Source organism: Plecotus auritus, assembly GCF_963455305.1.
Source record: "Plecotus auritus genome assembly, chromosome: 3".
NCBI lineage: Eukaryota > Metazoa > Chordata > Mammalia > Chiroptera > Vespertilionidae > Plecotus > Plecotus auritus.
In genome coordinates, this window is record NC_137772.1 from 168,522,639 (window position 1) to 168,545,276 (window position 22,638).

General features: G+C 41.7%; 1 pseudogene across 1 annotated transcript; it reads right to left on the reverse strand.

The window, feature by feature from the left end:
- Window positions 1-606: 606 nt before the first annotated feature.
- LOC308244223 (mitogen-activated protein kinase 3-like) lies at window positions 607-14,636 on the reverse strand (annotated as a pseudogene). The gene is made up of 2 exons: window positions 14,567-14,636; window positions 607-1,635 (listed from the first exon to the last, which is right to left on the reverse strand). The product of its transcript is annotated as a mitogen-activated protein kinase 3-like (transcript).
- Window positions 14,637-22,638: the final 8,002 nt, after the last annotated feature.

Below are 22,638 nucleotides of genomic sequence, written 5' to 3' on the forward strand. Positions count from 1 at the left end.
TATTAGTTTAGATATTAGGTACAGGCACAGGTGGGCAGGGGCATGGGGCTCTCTGTGTCCCCACTTTCACTTCTGCTCACCCACACACAGAAGCAGCAGTAGTTAGATGTGGCAGCTTACGGGGAGGGGGCTTAGTCAGGGCCCTGCTCCTCAAGGATGCTAGCCCTTGAGCCTTAAAAATGTTCCTTGAGGGAAAATGGGTAGGGTTTGAATGAGGTGAGTGGGGCATGGCTGGCCCTGAGTCCCTACTCAGTATCCCCTATCCCCCACTATCCCTCAGGAGGTCACAGGGCAGCCAGAGCCCTTCGATTCCAGAACCACCAGATACTCGGATAACTGGGGGAGAGGAAGGCAGAGCAACTGAGGAGAATTTGCTTTGGGGCCACCTGAACCCCACAGGTCCTAGGAGGGAGGTGGGGGGAGCTTTGGCCTGCCTAAAGAAGGAGGCCCGAGCAAAGTGAGGGAAGGTGGCCAGGCCCACCCTGTGCACCGACCTGGACTGCCAGGGTCCGGGTTGAGCACAGCGTCCATTTTCTAATAGTCCAGCAGGGGAAGGGCAGACAGGAGTCAGGGCCAAGCCCCAGGGAGCAGAAGCATCTGTTCAGATTAGGTGGCCTCCAGCACCCCAGGCTGGAAGCAGGCTATCTCGTGGAATACGAGCTCATTCAGCCACAACTTGGGTAGATCATCCAGCCCCATGTCAAAGGTGAAAGGTTCCCAGCCACTGGCTCATCTGTTGGGTCGTAGTACTACTCCAAGTAGGGGTGAGCCAGGGCTTCTTCCAATGTGATCTGTTTATTAGGGTTAAAGGTCAACATGCGGTCCAGCAGGTCAAGGGCTTTGAAGTCTGACTTGGGGAATAGCTTGACCCAGGCCACTGTGGTCTTGGAAGGCAGAGGTTCTAGGTAGTTTCTGGATTTCTTATTGATAATACAGTTCAGGTCCTCTGGGGATGGGGAGCCCAGGATACCCAGAATGTGATTGAGCTGGTCCAGGTAGTGCTTGCCAGGGAAGATGAGCTGGTTGGAGAGTATTTCAGCCAGAATGCAGCCCACGGACCAGATGTAGATGGACTTGGTGTAGCCCTTGGAATTAAGCATGATCTCTGGGCCCCAGTACTAGCGTGTGACCACGTATTTTGTCAGGAAGCCAGTGTGGTCATGCTCAGGATCAGCAATCCGGGGCAGGCCAAAATCGCATATCTTAAGGTCACAGGTGGTGTTGATGAGCAGGTTGGAAGGCTTTAAATCCCGGTGGAGCACAGTGGCTATCTTTGAGGCCCCGCAGGATCTGGTAGAAGAAGTAACAGATGTGATCACTGCTCAGGGCTGGCTTTTGAGTAACCTGTACAAGTCTGTCTCCATCAGGTCCTGCACAATGTAGACATCCCTTATGGCATCCAGAGTAAGTGCCCAAAGAATGTCTTACATGCTGATGACATTCTCATGGCAGAAATGCAGCAAGATCTAGATTTCCCACAGCGCTGGCAGTAGGTCTGATGCTCAAAGGGACTGATTTTCTTGACGGCCACGCGTGTCTTGCGTAAGTGGTCCTAAGCTGAGGTGACCATGCCCTACGCGCCCTGGCCAATGTACTGCAGCTGCGAGTAGCACAGGCCCACATCAAACAGCTGCCCTGGCCCACCCCCTCAGCTCCCTGGGGCTCCCTGCCTCTGCCCCCCTGAGCCGCACTGCTGCCATCTTTACTCCTCCCTCCCGCCACCCCAGAATTGTTTTTATTAACCAACTAGAGGCCTGGTGCACAAATTCGTACACCAGTGGGGTCCCTCGGCCTGGCCTGTGGGATCGGGCCAAAACTGGCTCTCTGACATCCCTCAAGAGGTTGCAAGAGGGCACAGGCCAGGCCGAGGGACCCCACCGGTGCACAATCGGGACTGGGGAGGAATGCGGGAGGTTGGCCAGCTGGGGAGGGACTGTGGGAGGGCTCTAAGGCGTATCTGGCCCATCACCCTCAGTCCGGATCGGCCAGACTCTAGCAGCAAGCTAACCTACGGATCAGAGCATCTGCCCTCTGGTGGTCAGTGCACGTCATAGCAAGCAGTTGAGCAACCTTAGCATATCATTAGCATATTACGCTTTGATTGGCTGAACGGCCAACCAGACAACCGGACACTTAGCATATTAGGCTTTTGTTATATAGGATGTCACCCCTCCTGGCCAGCATGGCTCAGTAGTTGAGTTGTGGACCTATGAACCAGGAGGTCACAGTTCAATTCTCAGTCAGGGCACATGCCCAGGTTGCGGGCTCAATCCCCAGTGTGGGGCATGCAGGAGGCAGCCGATCAATGATTCTCTCTCATCATTGATGTTTCTCTCTCTCTCCCTCTCCCTTCCTCTCTGAAATCAATAAAAATATTTTTTAAAAAATAAATAAAATTAACCAATGTCACCCCAATAAAGCCAATAAAAAATATAAATAAATATGTTTTGAAATAAAAATGGAAAATTTTAAATCAACATCTTGCTGAATGTCAAGCTAAAGATCCACAAATATCTTGATTCTCTCTCTGGCTGTCATCTCTCCTGATGTGAAAATATAGTGTATGATATGGGAATATATTTATCTTCTTTTCAATGTATTAATTAGATGTCTTTATTAAAGACCTAGGCAAAACTATAATAGGTCCTTCACAAATAGGCATGTCTTACACCACAAATCAAAATGTACAGTTAAAGAATATGGAAAGGGTAGGGTACAATTTTGGTATAAATAGTGATTGACTCAGCTATTGTAATGCAACGTCAGGGTAGTAGAAAGAGAAGTTGATTTGAGTCAGAAAACTTGGAACCAAGTTCATGACTCTCTGTTTACCTGCTGGGTGGTTCTAAGCAAGTCTTCTAAACTCTCCAATCAGGTCTCCCTGCTCATGGCACTGAGGATTAATGATCATTGATGCTGTATGAAAACAAAATGTAATGAATGTCAGTCTTTACTTTCTTAAATCAAGTTATCTGGCCATCTCCCTGCCATGTGCACTGCTGGTGGCCTTCCCAACAATCAGCAGACTAATGGATAAAGATGCAGTGGTACATTTACACAGTGGAATACCACTCGGCCACACAAAAAGAAAGAAGGATCTCTTACCCTTTGGCACAGCATAGATGGACCTGAAGAGTATTATACTAAGTGAAATAAGCCAGTCAGACAAATACAAGTGCCATATGATTTCACTCATATGTGGACTCTAATGAACAAAATAAACTAATAAACAAAATAGAAACAAACTCATGGATACAGAGAACAGACTGACAGCTGTCAGAGGGGGCTGGTGAGAAAGGTGAAGAGATTAAGAAAAAAACAACAAAAATCTCAGACACAGACAACAATATAGTGATTACCAAAAGGAAAGGGGATGGGGAGGTAAAAGAAGGTAAAGAGGGGATAAATGGTGATGGAAGGTGACTTGACTTGGGGTAGTAAATACATAATACAATATACAGATGATGTATTATAGAATTGTACACCTGTAACCTAAATAATTTTATTAAACAATGTCATCCCAATAAATTCAATAAATAAAAAATAAACCTGTGAGTCCCCAGACTTTGACCACAGGAGAATAGGATGTGACTATTATGCTAATGAGCTCATTAATACCACAAATACAATTAATAAATGAAGTTGATTATCACTAGCAAGCATTCACTACAAAGAGATAAGTTGCTGTGCTCCAACCACACAAGTAACTATTTTGCTGTGTTTGTCCAGAAGCAGTCTTTTCATCTCTGCTCATTTATTAGCATCAAATGGATAAATGCCTGGGAATGTGGGCTCAGCTCATTACTTATATATATTACGTTGATTGTAATTTGACCTCATGCACATTTCAGTTAGAAGAACCCTACAAAATGTCACTTCTTTTTATAACACAGCCACATCTGCCAAGTCTACAGAGGAACAACATCCTAATTGGAAAAAAATAAAAGGTTACTTTTGTGCATAAACTGCACATTCATTTAGTCATCGATTTTATTTCTTTCTAATGATCAATGGCTGTGTATCTCCTGGTAGCTTGGACAGAATTTTTTATTCTCCTAATAACTCCTGAGAAATGGAAACCTTAATGATCAGATCAGTAGATTGGGAGGCTGTGTCTTTAATGTGTGGTTTATTGGGGCCATCAAAAATTAAGAAATGTTCAAACTTTGACTTCTACAGGACTGGTGCTGCAGCCAAAGGACTATTTTCACGAGGCCCCTTCACTATCTGTGTCAGAGGAAGTGCATCATCTTTGTAGTTCACGCAAAAGTATGCTCTTGCTATACACCCAAAATTAAATATTCATCTTGTCCCCAGCAGCTTGTGTTGCTTCCCGGCCAGGGGCACTGAAGTTGTGGTTCCCAGCTGTGGGTTCTAAACCCTTTGAAGGAAAGGATGCAGCTGATCTCCACTGGGAACTGTCCCAGTCACCAATCCTCAGCACCAACTCGTGCACAGCCTCCTTGCTCACTCCCCCTGCCCATCGCATCCTGCCTCTCATTCAGAGTCAACCCTTGTATTAGTCTGCTCAGGCTGCCATAATAAATACCATAGACTGGGGGGCTTGAACAATAGACACTTATTTTCTCATGGTTCGGGAGGCTGGGAGTCAGAGATCAGGGTGCCAGCAGTGTGTGTGCTGGCGAGAGCTCACTCCTTAGTTACAATGGCCGCCTTTTCGCTATGTCCTCCACTTATAAGGACACCAGTTCTATCAGATAAGGGCTCCTCCTTACAACCTCGTTTAACCTTATCACCTCCTTAACGGCCCTTTGTACAATACAGTCACATGGGGGTTAGGGTTTCAACATATAAATGGGGCGGGGGGGGGGGGGGGGTAGCACATTTCAGTTCATGTCTGGCACATTGATTCACCAGGGCACAGTATTCTTTCACATACGAAAAAAAAAAGGGTTGAGGAAGCCATGTGGGAAGAGTGGCTGGTGGGTAGCAATTCACCAGGCTGTTTCATTTTTGCCTTTTGATTCCTGAAACAGTTTCTCCAGGTGGCCCCTTGCAGAGGCCAAGATAGAAATTTCTCAGGGAGGCTCTACGGGTTGATGGAGTATGGAAGGGCCATTTGGCCAAAAGAGGAGGCTATGGTTCTCTAAGCAAAGAATGGCTCTGACTGTGGACTGTTACTGCATCATAAGATCTGAGATGCACTGAAAATGCCTATTAAAAATACCTCCTTCATGCCCGGCTGGCATGGCTCCATGGTTAGCATTGACCTATGAACCAGGAGGTCATAGTAGTTCGATTCCTGGTCAGGGCAAGATTCCAGGGTTGTGGGCTCGATCTCCAGCTGGGGGAGCACAGGAGGCAGCAGATCAATGATTCTTTCTCATCAATGATATCTCTCTCTCCCTCTCACTTTTTCTCTGAAATCAATAAAGACATTTTTTTTAAAAATACCTCCTTCAATGGGCTGATGCTGGAACTAAACCTTATTCCATTGAGCTAAGGAAATGGAATTGTCAATTAAGAGAAAAGTCAATGTAGTTGTCAGTTAAGAGAAAATGGAGGTAGAGGAAGAAACCTTTTCTTATTATTTTTTCCTAGATTCTAAGAGCCACTGTGTGTTTGAACCCCCAAGCACCTAGTGTGGTACCTTGCTCAAAAGTGGGTGCTCAGTAAGTATGTCTTGAGTAACTGAATATTGCCTTAAGGATTTGCATTTCTTTCACTTCCACATGCCAAGTGCTGAGTAGAACTGATTACCTTTACTGTTAGTATTTACAAGAATATTTATCCGCTTTGTTTTCACTGCCTGAGCCAAACTGAATGTGGATGCCATATAAAGCCAAGCAATAAACCAACCTAAGCCGTCACATACTAATATTCACCTCTTTCTACCCACTTTGTGAATATGTTAAATAGAAAACAAGCTGGTTTCTCTTTAGTGTGGGTATATATCTGGAAATTATTCTGGGCCGCAGTAAAAGCACAACTGAGGTGCTATTCACATTGCAAATAAATTTTCTCTTTAGCATTGTAACCACGGATTCATTTACTGTGTTTTCTGATTGTTCTTATATCAAACAGCTGAATTTTCTGCCTTCTTCAATTTGCAGTATTGGAAGTATTTCTGTTTTGAAACTGCACCTCTTATTGGAGGAGCTGGCACTGAAAGAACAAACAAGTTAACAGGGTCAGAAGAAGGTCTTGCCCGAAGCACAAACTTGGAGTCACCTGATGGAGCAATGGAACAATGGGTAAGGTGCCGGGCTGCAGCCTGAGGGGTAGCGATGCCCAGGGCTTTGAACCTCACACAGGCCTGACCGGTGGGGTCCTCTCTAGATAGTGATATATCTCCTTCTTGACCTAGCCCAGACACATTTGTTTGTGAGGAAGGAACAGAATCCCTTTCAAATTAGCTCAAGAAAGGGGGCTCTGTTCAAAGGATACATCTCTTGTGGAATTTGTGGGAAAGCATGGCAAAAATAAAAACAAACCTCAAGGACAAAACCAGAGCTTGTCTGCGAAGCTCTGCAGCACAAGTTTCCTGCCCTTCACACCAGCATCACAGTTAAGGTGTCTGAGCTCTTAATGCCCTCTGTCTCTATGCTACCCAGAGTGACCAGCAATATTACATCACCTAAACTTGTTAGAAAGCAGAATCTCAGGCTCACCCCAGCCCTAATCAGAATCTGCATTTTAGCAGAGGTAGGGCAGAAGAAAGAGGGAGGCGGGAAGGGAGGGAAGGAATAAGAATGAGAATAAAATTTAATTGGCTGGTTGTTTGGTAGTGGACTGGCCATCCCTGAGGCAAGAGGCCACCCTTGATTGAATTCTGGAGGCGGTGGATGAACCAAAGGCCATGGGCAGCAAGAGAAGTTAGGTATTGCAGACAAATTGGCTCCACTGTGTATTTGAAATGTGTTTCTGGGCTCAGTTGAGCCTGAGTATATTTTGAGTGTTTAGCTCCTGAAAGAGTCTACACTGCGAGCTGATTGTTATCACCTTTATGCACAGCTCCTGAAAGTAGGCATCCTTGTGTCTCAGGTGACTAGAAATGTCAAGTGTCAATAGCAGAGTGAATGTGTGGCTATGTCTGAGCATTATTGTTACACCGAATAAAAATAATAACAATAAATTCAGTGCACATATAAACTAAAGAGAAAAGGGAGCTCTGTATAATTCTTACCAGTTCAGTGATTCAGTAATGAGCTCTCCCAACCTCTTCTTCGATAAAATCTGAGTTGAGTCTCTCCGAAGTAGGATCGCACTGATGCTTTCATCTGGGCCAGTGGTTTCCATGCCTAGAGATACAGAACAGAGCTGTGTGTCATTTATCTTCAGGGTTGAAACCTAATTTGAGGAGGCCAGGCTGTGGTTGTGTAATTAATAATTGTTTTCATAATTGTAGGTACCTGGCATTTTTCTGATTAAATTTGAAAACTGATTAAAATTTAGACCAAAATAATAATCACATTTTTTTCCTGCCTTGTAGAGCTGAAAACTAGCTGGAGAAGCTCCTGACTTGGGACACATGCCAAGAAAGAGAGGAAGGCTATGAACACAAGGGTCCAAACTAGGATAGGCATAGTTTTTTTCTCTCTTTCCCTCTCTCCTCTCATCCAAGCATGAATCTATGTTCTACTTTTCAGCACGCAGAAATGTCTGGTTCTTATCTGCTAGCAGCCAGAAACACAGAAGCCCCTCCAGAATCACAGACTCGGCATTTCTACTATAGCCCCTTTTCTGTGTCCTGCCAATCAACACACATTCAATGGGTCCTGCTCTCTGCTGCCAGCCAGCCTCAGCCCCACCCTGAGTTCCTGGGGCTCCTGCCGGAGCACTCCCTTCTTGTTAAAAGACACACTGGCAGCTCACCTTTGTTAAGAATGTTCAGATGCAACCATGAGGTAAAGAGAGACCAGCCAGAGGCTCTCGCTCCTGATCTTAATTTTATAAATATATGAATATAAGGAAACAGAGGGAAAAAGAACTTAAAAGAATAAATTTGTTAAAACTGGTTCCCAGAACAGCATCTGCAGGTAGATGCTTTCTTAAACCGTGTCGCTCTGATGCATGTTTCCAACATGTGCCAAGCGGTGGGTACCTGATCCAAGATGGGCCAATCATAAAGTCTCAACCCTCAGTCACTTGGATTGGTCCAGGAATAGTCACATGACCCAAGTAAAGCCAATTAGAATTTTATGCTGGGGTGGTGTTTTTTTCCAAACTTGAGCTGAGGACAGAGGACCTTTCCTCTCTGGTCTTGGAACTATACATACGTGAGACTCCAGCTGCAGCCACAATGGCTCCAGCCACTTGAAAAGCCAGTTCAAGCAAACAGGCTGATGCTCAAAAAAAGCCAGGATAAGCAATAAGAGCAGGAGTCCTCATAATGTTTAAGTCCCCAGGTTCACCCCTGCCCTTTTCTGCTTCCCTTAGTTCAAATTCAGTTCCTTTCGTTTGCCACAAAGAAATTTCTAGCTAACCTGCCTATCCCCTCTACTGCTGCTATAGCTGTCCTCAGTGAACCCCCCTTTATAAAATAGAAATGCCTCCTTAGAAGCAAGCATATTTGACCGACATGGATTGCACATACCAGACTCACATGCATATCTGTGTGTGCAACAAGCCAGAAGGAGACTTGTCCTCACTGTACAGAATACATTCAGTGGGCCCTACCAGTACAGAGTACAGAGGACTGAAGGGGACAACAGAGAACATGTGACCTTGGTGACCAGTCACTTCACCACTCTGGGTATACAAACAAAAATTCTCTTAGAAATAATAAATAAGATAGCAAAGTAGTGGAATACAAAGTCAATACCCAAAATCAGTTTCATTTCTATACACTAACAATAAACAATCTAAAAATAAAGTTACAAAAATAATTCCATTTAAAATAGCACCAAAAGCTGTCAAATTACAGCAGTAAGGTTAGGGAGAGGTGGGGGAAATAAGAGATCAACTGAAGGACTTATATGCATGCATATAAGAGTAACCAACGGATGCAAAACATTGGGGGGGTGAGGGCATGTATGGGAGTGGGGTGGGGGGGGGCAATGGTAAGATATGTACACATATAATACCTTAATAAAAAAAATAAAAAAATAAAAAATAAAATAAAATAGCACCAAAAAATAAAATGCTTAGGCCCTAGCCAGGTAGCTCAGTTGGTTAGAGTGATGTTCTGATATGTCAAGGTTGCAGGTTCAATCCCCAGTCAGGGCACATACAAGAATCAACTAATGAATGTATAAATAAGTGGAAACATTTCCATGTTTCTCTCTCTCTCTTTCTCTTTCTCTCTCTCTCTCTCTCTCTCTCTCTCTCTCTCTCTCTCTCTCTCTCCAATAAATAAAAATATTACAAATAAAATAAAATATTTAGGAATTAACTTAACCAGGCAGATAAAAGATTTGTACAATGAATACTACAAAATACTGCTGAAAGAAATTTAAAAGACATAAATAAATGAAAACACATCCCATGGATGTGAAAACTTCATGGATTGGAAGACAATATTATTAAAATGTCGATACTAGCCAAAGCAATCCACAGATTCAGAGCAACCCCTATCAAAATCCCGAAGATAGCTTTTGCAGAAATAAAAAAGCCCATCCTAAAATGCATGTGGAATCTCAAGAGAATCAGAATAACCAAATTAATGTGCATTGTTGTTGTTTTGGGGGAGAGGTAAGTTGCTTAATAAAGATACTTCTTTATTCATTAGTGGCCTCTACTCATATTTGAACAACATCAAAGAGGAAAAGTATATTTAATATGCTTGAAAGAGTTTGTTCTCTTAAGCAAGTAACCAAGTCCTCTTTGAAATCTTGTTGACTCTGCTTTTTGTTGAGTAAGCTTTCCCATTCCTTTTTATTTAATTAGCAATGGTAATTTCAGCCCACTAACAGATGGAGAGTGCTTATTATATATCAGGCACCATTCTTAGCAGTTCACCGGTATTAATTTATTCAATCCTCACAACTCTGTGATACAAGTAGACATTATCATCCCCATTTCACAGATGAGGAAACTGAGGCAAAAATGGTTAAGTAACTTTATGATGTCACAAGCTAATAAAAAGAGAGTCAAAATTCAAATCAGTCTGCTTCCAAAGTCTATGTTATGCTATACTTGTTTTCTAATTCCCCTTCAGAAATTATCAAAAATTTTATATTAGCCCTAACCAGTTTGGCTCAGTGGACAGAACGTTGGCCTGTGGACCGAAAGGTCCCAGATTTGATTCCAGTCAAGGGCTTGTACCTTGGTTGCGGGCACATCCCCAGTGGGAGGTGTGCAGGAGGCAGCTGATTGATGTTTCTCTCTCATCGATGTTTCTAACTCTCTCTCTCTCCCCTTTTCTCTCTCTAAAAAAATCAATAAAATATATTTTTTAAAAATTTATATTAGTGAAGTAGGATCTATAGAAGCATATGTAGTCTGTTGGTTACCTACTACAAATGTTCTGTAACAGTGTCTATCTTTGATATCAGAAAAGGTCATTATTTTAAACTCAATCTTTTATAAGCTGAAGAATTTTAAGAAAAATCAGAGATGACCATCTTTATTTGAATAATGTTTCCCAGCCATTAGAATGAGCAATTTCCATTTGATAGATAAGAGCAGTTCTCTAAAACACCAAAATGATGGTTGATTTTTAGTATACATATTTTAGGCATTTACCACATGTCTATGAAGGCAGAAAATTGTTTATATAATTCCTCTTTCATAGCTGCTTCCCTCCCTTTACCAAACACCATTTTTTAATTATTTGTTCCAAAAGTAAATTTAATATTCTTCATGTTTACTACACTAAGATTCAGTTCCATAGAAAATCCTGCACAGCATGGAAGTTAACTCTTTCCTGGGGTTAAACAATTATGATTCAGGTAAAGAGCTTAAACTGAGATTGATTTTTGACTGCCATGTGGAATCGCAGCCACCAAATGCTTGTTGTGCATTGAGAACTGGGCCAGTGACTTAACAAAAGGGCCAATGACTCCTCAGAAGAGAGTGATCAAACAAGACAGTCCTCAGGACAGTGGTCTTCAGGTGAGCTTCTTAAAGTGTAAGATGTTTGTATTATTGTTTCAACTGCTCTTACTCATGCTCCCCTTCACTGGTATTTCACATACACTGAGTGGCCAGATTATTATGATCTCTGAACGCATAATAATCTGGCCACTCAGTGTGTGTGTATATATATATTTATATATATATACACACACACAAACATATAGTAGAGGCCCAGTGCATGAATTCGTGCATGGGTGGGGTCCGGCCAGCCCGGCCAGGGGGAGGAAACATGGGCGGTTGGCCAGCCTGCCTGCTGGTCGAACTCCTGGTCGAGGAGACAATTTGCATATTAGCCTTTTATTATATAGGATATACACTGGGTGGCCAGATTATTATGCGTTCAGAGATCATAATAATATGGCCACTCGGTGTATATTGAAAAGGGGAGTGCCTTTTCCCATTATGTCTGGTGGTTTTTTATAGTGGAGACAGGGGCAATTAGCTGTGATGCAGTTAACAAAATATAGGGGACTATCTCCCACATGTGTCCCCTCCTCCTAGACTACCTTGGCATCTGCACAGTAGCTTGGAAATCATTTCAGGCCCCATCTTCCCTCTGTTTTCTTTATCAATACCAGAGTCCCCTCAGTCTGTGACTTTTCTGGTTTAAAATTTAGCTTCTTGTCTTCTCACAGTCCTATTTGGACAGATAACAGTCTTCGACTGTTTGCTTTTGCTTTGCCTCTGATTTGAGTGTTAGGCTTTGTTTTGTTGGGGTGGAGGGGAGTAGGGTTCCTGTTATTTGCCTTTATTAATCTTCACAACTAGGTCAATTCCCCTAACTATATACTCTCATTTACCATACACATCTTCTCTAGAGCCCTTAATGTGTAACACAGTTGTGATTATGTATTTATTTGCTTGCATTGCCCAGTGAGTTTTAAGTTCACCATTGTATCCCCATCATCTTTTACAGAACCTGATATATGGGTCAATAAACATTTGTTAGATGGATAACTGTATTGATTAGGGTAAGACTAAATGGCTAAAACAAAGAGATGTGACAATAATTTAAAGATTTTTTAAAAGAGTTTATTTTTCACCTAAAAATTAGTGGTGACCATTCCATGTCAGTGGGTGCTCTGCTCCACATAGTCATTCAGAGACCCTGGATGTTGTTCTCCACTGCATGTCAAGGTTGAGTTGATGGGTTCCAAACAATAGAAAGAAAGAAAAAAGCTTGGAAATGCCTATCTAAGTGTCTAAAGTCCCAGAGCTGCTAGTGGCACACATCACTTCTCCCATTCCACGTGGAAGGGGAGGTTGATAAATGGAGGATATAATTTTGTTATTATAGAAGGAAAGAACATAATACATTGGGCAGTTAAGAGTCCCCACCACATAGTGAATGAATGAATGGATGGATAGATAAATAAATAAATAAATAAATAAATAAATAAATAAATAAATTCCTCCCAACTTCCACATAGCAAAATATCATTTGCCCCTCACCTTCTCTGGCTTTCTGCCAAGGTCACCAAAGTCAACAATGGGACATCCAATGCCCAATAGCCAAGGTCAGATGTCTTTTTATTTGGTCAAGGCAGCTGGCACCAGTGCTGCTGAACCTGTTGGCTTATGTTCTCACATCCCAAAGGAAGATCAACTGAAGCTGCTTCTCTTCTTTTAGTTATGTTTGTATTGCCAATCCCCTCTCTCTGGGATTCAGGCTTGAGTCCACAGTGGCTGAGCTGACAGGCAGGTAGAGTGATGGTATTCACAGTTAACCCAGCCCTCTAACACTGGACCATTACCCAGGCACCAACTTCCTGAACAGGGAGTCTCTTTTGAGTTCTTTCATAGGAGACTCATTGGTCCCTTGTGCAAAGACTCCTAGGGAAATTACCCCACAGACAGACACGCCCCCTACCGACTACCCAATCATGTTTGAACTAAAGGACTTTACAGATACAATTCTTAAATTAAGACCTCAACAATATGGGATAAAGAAAATAAAGCATTTTGAGATGATCAAAACTCACAGAATTGCCGAAACTGGTTTGGCTCAGTGGATAGCGCATCAGCCTGTGGACTGAAGGGTCCCGGGTTCGATTCCGGTCAAGGGCATGTACCTTGGTTGCGGGCACATCCCCAGTAGGGGGTGTGCAGGAGGCAGCTGATCGATGTTTCTAACTCTCTATCCCTCTCCCTTCCTCTCTGTAAAAAAATCAATAAAATATATATTTTTTTAAAAAACTCACAGAATTGTCAACCAATCAGAAAAGGGTGTGTATGCTGTTTCGGTTACTATTGCTACATAGCAAACACCTAAAACTTAGTGGCATACAACAGGCATTTCATTAGGTTCACCACATTATGACCTGATTCTGTGGGTCAGGAATTTGAACAGAGCACAACAGGGAGGGCTTGTCTTTGCTCTCTGATATTTGATTATTCAACTAGAAAGTATCAAAGATTGAGGGTCACTCAATGACTGAGAGGTGAAATCATCTGGCGGGATTGATACTGACATGTGATTGATGTTAATGATCGATGCCAGTGTTCAGCTGAGATCTCAGCTTGGCTGTTGGCTGGAACACCTATATGTGGCCTCTTCATATGGTCTCTCCATGTGGGCTAATTGGGTTTCCTCATAGCATGATGGCTGGGTAACCAAGAGCAAACGTCCCATTACAGTAAAGCAGAAATGTACAGCATTTTTAAGAACTAACTTCGATAGCCACATAGCATCACTTCCATCATACTCTATTGGTCAGGACAGTCATAAAGGTCTACCCAGGTGCAAGAAGAGGAGACACAGATCTCACCATTTGATGAGAGGAACATCATAGTAGGAGCATATAGGATGGGAGATATCATTGCTATCATCTTTGGAAAACACAATCTGCAACATGTGTCTAGTTCCCCCAATAAAAAGAAGATTTTTAAAATAAATAAAACCCATTAGCAATATTTTTGACACAGTAAGGATCTCGGAGTTTTGCTTTAATGACTTGAAAAGCAGGGTCATATGGTTAATGTAGACAAAAATATTTTTCTTCTATTAAAATAAAATCAAAGCTAATAGTGCTCAATGGCTTTGAAGATCAAATGGCCAGACAGACAGACTGTCAATGTGTTTATGTCACATATATACAGTCAAAATGGAAGAGTGTGATAATGGATGATTTAGGAATTACTTCTACACCCTGAGGGACACAACAAACTATAAGGTAAAGGAACTATTCCTCTTGCAGCTTATATTTCTTTTAATATCTTAATTATTGTGCCTGAGAACCAAATGTCCTCAGACCTCAGCAGCCTGTGAGGTCACAGTGACACAATGCCTGCACCTTGCTGTCTTCTAGCCTCCGTTTACAGTCACAAGGTTTTGCAGTCCCTGCTACCTCCCCAGCCTCAAAGTCTCACCCACGCTGAGAATCTCCGATTGTTATGCTGAGAAATAACTGCTGTTCATGCCCTTCTGCTCCAAATGTCCACTGTCTATTGGGGGGAGGTGTCTAGACCCCACCACACCTGCAGTGTCCACTGTAAGGACATGGGACTCTAAGGACCACACTCTCACCTGACACTTTGGTGCCACCCTGATCCTTCAGGTGCCAAGCTGCATCCTGGGGAAATGGCTTCCTCGCCATGCTGACACCCAGGCACCTAGGCAGGTGCTGTTGGTTTACCAATGCTTACAACATCCCTCATCAAAGTGACCCCTTCTCTCTACTGTCTCCCACCACTGCTGCCTGAAATGCCTTATACTATCCGAGTCAGACAAACAGAAACAGATGGGAATGTCCATGTAGACACCAAACCTAAACCACAAATCCTCAGGGTGCCAGAGCAGTGCTGGGTTCTATGCAGGGGTGTGAGGGATGAACGAGAGAGAAAGAAAGATAGAGAGATAGAGATAGAAAGAGAGAGAGAGAAGTATAAACAGTTGGTGAATCTAGAAGGCAAAGATTATACATCTTTTTGTTCTATTATTTCAATTTTTCTATAGTTTAAAATATTTCTAAATAAAACATTGAGGAAACATTTAAAACAAAAGAGCTATAGAAAACAAAAATACAATTGCTTTCATGGTTACATCCTAAATCTGGTTCAGTATATAGGCTTAGTCATTAAAATGAGAAATAGTGACAGCCCAGATGAAGGCCGTGGGAGTGAGTGTAGAAGCTAGATTTGAGAGAAATTTCTGACTAGAAACAAGAGGATGTGGCTAATTGGATATGGGTTATGAGGGAGGTAGGAGTCAAGGGTGACTATGATATTCAAGTTAGGATAGATGATTCAAGAAGAAAACAGATGAATTCTGTTTGGACACGTAGAGTTAAGGTTCCAACAAGACATCCAGAATGATGGTCAGAAGACATCCAGCAGACTGGACCATGAGCAAGAGGTCGATGCTAATGTTATAAAGACAGGAGTCAATAGAAACTCGAGCAGATCCACCCATGAGGTCACCCAGGGAAATTAAGAAGGAAAGTGAGAAGAGGGGAAGACAAGGATGGGCTGTGGAGGGGAATCACTTTCCAAGATGAGGCCCTCTGTGTTAATCCCACACTCCATGGTGTCTCGGTATACTCATTCCTGGGCAATTTCCATTCCATTAACACTCCTGCTTTCTTTAGATTGTTCTTTATTATTTCAGTTTTATTATGCTGGTACAAACGCCAAGCACTTCTAATAAATGGCCTTTTTCATCTGTTATATCACCCAAATGAATTCAAGCACTTATAATTAGCGAGGTTTATATAACAGGTATAATTTCTTCATAATAAAGTCAGACCATCATCATTGATTTTTCTTAATGGAAGCATTTTGCTTTTGAAATAAACAGCAGGCATTAGCCAAAGATATCTGGATAGCAATAATATTCAACTCTGATCATAACCTGTTTGCTACTCTCTTGAAACTAATCATAATTCTAGAACAAAATAAAAACATGAGGAGATTAATAAAAACCATTTTATCAGACAAGGCTCATTCTTCTTCAGTGTTACATTTATCACACAAGGGAAAATTACTTTATTACATGGGTAGCAACACATTTATGACAGGCACTTGAAAAATAAGTCTGATGCTCATTTTGAAATTTTATTTCTTAACAGTCATACGCCATTCAGTCATCAAAAATCCTTTAAAATAAAACTACCACATGCTTTTAAGTGCTTTCTTCTTAAATAAAAGGACTTGACAGGTGCATATATTACAGTTTAGATTATTGATATATGGTTTATGTTAAATTGTAAATGAAATTCAATACTATGTCCATCCCAGATCAAAATAATTAGGCAAAAGCAGAGGGTTATTAATTATTTGGTAATTTTATATAGTCAAGCAGATAATTCCAAGGAAGGGGGAGTGGAAATGTCACTTCCACACTTAGAAGATCAATGAGTAAATCACTGGTCTTGTCACCCCTGTATCACTGGCTTACCCCACCAGCCAGTTCAGCACTCTGCAAATTATCTGCCTCACCCCAATTCTACCCCTGAACAAGTATTTCTGGGAAGGCCTGGATGTCCATTTTCCCGTTTCATGATGTAAAGTTGTAACCTGGAAGCAGCTGCCCAGCCAGGGAAAGCCAGTTCCCACTCCTTTTGCAGTTAGGTAGAGACACATCACTCATTCTCACTGTGCAATGGGCCAGGAGAAACATGTGCCACTCTGTAGCCAGGCCTTTAAGACGCAGGCAGCTCTCCTCCCTGCTCTCTTTTCCCCTCCTGCCAGCTCACAGGTCCACAAGGAGTGTGAATCTCCACATGGAAGTCTCCTGAGCTCCTGGGTGGAGAACCATCACTGACCACTCAACTGTTATGGAGGCCAAACAGAAATTCCTATTGTATTGAGCCATTAGACATTTTGGGTGTAGATGTTGCAGCAAGTTATCCTCTCTCAGAAACCAGAGGATGAGTCATATGTGCTCATAAACAAACCAAATCAGCTATCAGTGAGCCCCTGTGTACCATAGCTCTATTTTCTCCTTCTGCTCTATTCCTAGTGTCAACCAGGAACCACCACTAACTCTGCCAGGCTTCACCACTCACATCTGCCACTGGTACTGGGTTCGCCAGACACTGCAGCCACAGCTGCTTGGTACAGCTGCTTCCACTGCCATCCTCTGTATCCTCTGAGGACTGCATATGCTCCGAGCAGGCACTCCGGCCCTGCCCGGCCTCTGCCGCAGCTGGAGCCCTCAAATTACTCACTCCTCCAAGCTTTGTGGTAAAGGGAGAGTGCCTCTCTCCATTTTGATGTTAAACTCATTTGGCTTCAAGCAACTCACAGATAGAAAAAGCCCAGTGAATGGTGGCTTTAAGCAAAAAAAGCATTTACCTAATTCACACGACAAGCCGTCTGGAAGTAGAGAGTTCCAGGTTTGGTGCATCAGATCCACAACACCATCAAACATTAACTCTATGTGTCTTTGCCTTTCTCATCTGTCAGCTTCTTTTTTTTTTTTAATTGATTTTAGAGAAGGGAGAGAGAAAAAGAGATAGAAACATCAATATCAATGGTGGGAGAGAACCATTGATAGGTTGCCTCCTGTACGCCCCCTACTGGGCATGCAACCCAGGCATGTGCCCTTGACCAGAATCAAACCCGGGACCCTTCAGTCTGCAGGCCGACACTCTTCCACTGAGCCAAATTGGCGAGGGCCAGCTTCTTATTCTTAGGTATATCACCCCCTAGATCACAAAATAACTGCCACAGATCCAAGCAGCCCCTCTTCAGAAAACATCAGTTTAGCAAAAAGCTAGGAGAGATTTTCCCAGAAGCCCACCTGCAGATTTCTCCATACACAGCATTGAGCAGAACTCCTTGCATACATGGTCATCCTGCCTCCAGAGAGCACTGGAGAAGGGGAACTCTGTCTAGAGGAATGATGTTGGCTATTGGGGGTGAAGAGGCAGTGATCAGTAGCTGCCTTCCACTCAAAGACAATGTACTCAAAGGCTCCTCTGCCTTCTGTGACCCAGCCATGAGTCCGGGGGAACTGGCCAGGTACAACGCCAAATGGCAGACATCTGCCCTCTATACAACACATATGCCTGCGCACACACTTGTTATGACTCTGGTTTTGATCATGGGTCACCCTGTATAAAGCCTCTCTCTGTCTCTCTCATATATGAGAGCTCATCTAATCATCATCAAATGGCTTCTTTGCAGGGGAGCCCCACCAGTTCGAGAGATGAGCTCACCACATGTGTTTAGTACTCTATGTCCCATTTCAGTCATTGCTTGGGCTCAAGCCACAAACTACCACCCCAAACCTACCACTTTCCTTTGCATTGACAGAGCTGGTCTGACCAGACTGCAAATGGACAAGCACATCATTTTTTATACATACACAACACTGGCCAGAATGTATTAGAAAAAGGTTTTATTCTAGAAATATATATTTCAAAAAGAAAATATTGCTGGTGTTCAAGTCACATTAACTATAAGCACTAATAAGGACAACAGATAGTTTATTCAATATTAACTGCATTTAATTGTGTGAAAAAGCAAAGTTTGCCACAGGGAGCATACTGCTTGTCATGAATGGGATGTGCTAATAATTCGGGAGAAAAATTCTAATTCATCTACAACTTCAAAGGGTAACGTTTCCCAGGGGAAATGAAATTAATCATAGGGAAGAAATATGCAACAGAGTTAAATGCATTTTTTAGGCTCTTAATGTTTGCCTTCTTCCATGTTAAGTGAATTCCCAAAATGATGGGCTCCGGTTGGTGAAAAACTCCAGAACAATCTGAGATGAGACTTTCTGATCGTCTATACCCCCTGCTCAGGGCCCTTCACAGACCTTTGTGATCAGACAGGCTGTGCAGCTGACACTAGGCTTCTGAAAGAGCGAATTTATTAAAACACATTCTCTATCAAGGCAGTAACAGGTAAGATGTCTTTAGGGCTTCAGTTTAGGTTGGTGATTTCTAATCTACATAAATTTCCCTGGAACTGACTGTAAACTAGTTAAATGGTTGGCTGGTGACAAAAAGATGAGGAAAATAATGAATGCATATCAAGCAGCACAAAAGATTTGGAGGGATTTGTATCTGCTCTGTAATTATGTTGGCTCATGGGAAATTAAAATTCTTGTCTGGGCCTCCTCATTCCCTTCCTCCCGCCCCCCAGGCCTCCTCATCTTGTCCTCAATAAAAGAGCTTTAGGAGCAAATGGAAATGGTAGTTTAAGGTCAATGAAAACAAAGAGAAAGGAAGATGAGAGAAAGAAATGAAAAGAAAAGATGGCCCCTTGAGGCCTCTCCATGTTCCCCAGTGAGGCAAGGGGCTCTCACATAACCAGGAAAGGCTATTTTCACCAAAACGTCTGGTTGGCTTAAAGTAGAAAATAGTTCCAATGAATATTTTACCTCAGACTTCTATCAGCACAGCTTGCACATTGGAGTGATTATCTTTTTGATATTCCTCTAGTCCAGGGATGGACAACTATAGCAGGACCAGATCCAGCCCACCACCTGTTTTTGTGCCACCCTTAAAATAGTTTGTACATTTTTTAATGGTTACATAAATACTTTCGATTTTGCCTCTTGGCCCACTAAGTCTAAAATATTAACTCTCTGGCCCTCAAAAAGTTTTCCAATCCTTGCTCTAGATGAGACCTCGAGGGAGCAGTACTGCTCATTACATTTCATCTCTTAGATCCAGAAAGTTCTAAGAAAACATCTCAATCTGGGGGAAGACATTTTTCTCATTTACAAATGAAGAAGCTAAGGTCTAGTGATGCTAATTGACTGGCCCAGGGTCCAACAGCTTTTTAGTGGCAGAGCTAAAACTAGAAACCCCACTGCAATACCACATGGATCTGGTAATACCAACATAAAGCATTATATCACCTTTCAAAGTCTCTCTTTCGTTCAAACTCATCAACCTCCGTGCTTCAGTAAGTACAAAGACAGCTATTCAGAGCGTACCTCAGTACAAAGAAACAAATGCATTTAGTAGGAAACTCCAAAAAAAATTAATCTTATTCCTAAATTGAGGTACAGTTTGAAACTCAATCACTGGGTAAGTGACAAATCTGACATTGTCCTAAATAATTAATCTCTGACTATATGGGTCTGATGCGGAGACACTGAAAAATACATTTACTGTGAGGTTCAAACGTGATTTGTAATATACTGAGTGGTAAACTGATAGAGAGAAACACATTGACAAAATAAAAATAAATTTATTTTACTATATATACTCAGAATTACATCAGAGAGAAAATAATTTGCTTGGTTCACTTTATATCCATGTTGAATGTCTCTAGTGATGAGAGTTTCTGACTCTTTCCTGGGGAGGCTACTCCCTAAACTAATATTTTTCATTGTCATTCATGTTTTCCAAGGCAATATTTCAAGGTCTAATGGGTTTATTCACCACTCAACACACATGCCGAATTGAAACCTGTCTAATAATACTCAAACTGTATTATAATTTTTGCTATGTTTTCAAAACTTGAGTATATAAAATCTTGATGTGTATATTTTAACAAATATGGAAGCTTTCTTTGGAATTTAGGAGGACAGAGTCAATGAATTGGGTATGACTGAGTATTTTGGCCTGCCATCTGAGCAGCTATAATTACCCTAATGCTATGCATAGGTGACTTGTGGCTTTATGTCATCTAGACAGAGTTAGAGAAAAACCTCTCCCTCCTCTCTCCTGAGTGCTCTTTTGAAAGTCTTGCTGCTCTAGTTAGTTCAGTGCTATTTATTTTTCACTTGTGTTCATTACTTTAGTCCTCAGGAGTATTGTTCAATGTTTAGCAACAATAAATTTTATTTCCCATGTGTCAGTCTGGTTACAAATCCCTCTAAATCTTTTCTGCGGCCTCATATGCATTCATTATTTTCTTCATCCTTTTGTCACCAGCCAACCATTTAACTAGTTTACAGTCCGTTCCAAAGTAATTTATGTAGATTAGGAATCAAGAGTAGTCCAGAGTCCTGCAGGCATCTCACCTGGCCCTCTCTGCAGTGAATAGGGTTCTTTATCAAATCAACCCTTCATGCACCCCACTTAAGAGCCGCGGTACTGGCTTGCTTTAACCTCCAGCTTCAGAATACACACTCTCTAATCATAGCCAATCAACTAGCCATTATTTATTTCCACCCATGTAATGCTCTCCTAAGGAGTTGCTCTGGGTTAAAAAATAAATAAGTAAAAGCAAAATAAATGACACCAGATGGGGAAAAAGGGCAATATTAAACAAGTAATTTTTCAGAATTGATTTAAACTTGGCTAAGGAGTTCAAAAAGTCTCATTGTTTTAAAAGTGAGTGTCGTATATAAAAGGGAGAGGGAACAAAAGTGATCCTCAACTAAAAGTCTCAGTTTTCATTTATAAAAGGATGTACCAAAGATAAACTACAGTAAAATACATTTTTACTCCTTAAGTTGTATTGGAAATTTTATAAATTTCACTCCAATACAACAAATATCCTTTGTCCATTTAGGCTAAATGAAAAAGGGGCAAGGTCATTTTCACTAAGGTTATACCAACCAACAAATATTTATTGAGTGCCACTGTTTACTCTGTCTTGTGTTGAGACCTATGAAGAATGTCATAATGGTCCCAAAGAAGTGATGACTGTAGACCCCTCAATACAAAATGTCAAGATAAAAGAAAAGGCCAAATACAGAAGGCTGGAAATCATGGAGGGAAAGAGAGGCATATCTATTCCCCCCTTTTTCTCTGTCCTTTTCTCTATTTCTCCTCCCACCCCCATCATCAGGTTAGCAAATCTTAATTAAACTTGATCCATCAGAATATGGGTGCCACCGAAACCGGTTTGGCTCAGTGGATAGAGCGTCGGCCTGCGGACTCAAGGGTCCCGGGTTCGATTCTGGTCAAGGGCATGTACATTGGTTGCGGGCACATACCCAGTGGGAGGTGTGCAGGAGGCAGATCGATGTTTCTCTCTCATCGATGTTTCTAGCTCTCTATCCCTCTCCCTTCCTCTCTGTACAAAATCAATAAAATATATTTTTAAAAAAAGAATATGGGTGCCACTAATGATTTTAGAATGGATAAAATAAGGTAGTAGAAACCAGAGGAACCAACTTTTTTTTTTTTTTTTTACAAACAAGGCTTCAAAGAGACTATTTACAAAGCTCTGTCTGAATTTTCTAAGGATCTGATGAAGTAATTCACACACACACACACACAATCCTGCCTTCAGGTGAGATTATAACTAGATCACGTTCAGCAAGTTCAGGCTTTATTTTGCCTTTTTTTTTTAATTACATTATTAAGAAAACAACCTCTGAGAAGAACAAAATTTATAAATTATGTCTTTTTAGGAATTTGTTCATGGGAGATTGCATCAAAATAAAAGATATATGGCTGCCCAACCCAAGACAAAATAACCAAAACCTTCAAGTGCAAACAAAAATTCACCAAAATAGAAGTAATGGTGTGCAGGAGATAAAATCTATAAACAACATACTGAATATTCTTACTGAAGCAATTAGGATATTCTGGAATTTTATTACATTTGACCATCTAGTCATTAGTTAACATGCAATTTTTTTAAATCTATATTATTTGGCCATGTCTTCCGTTTACAAAAAAAAAAAGTTATGGATCATGATTTCCACTGTGGATTAATAATTAATCTGTTCCTACTGGG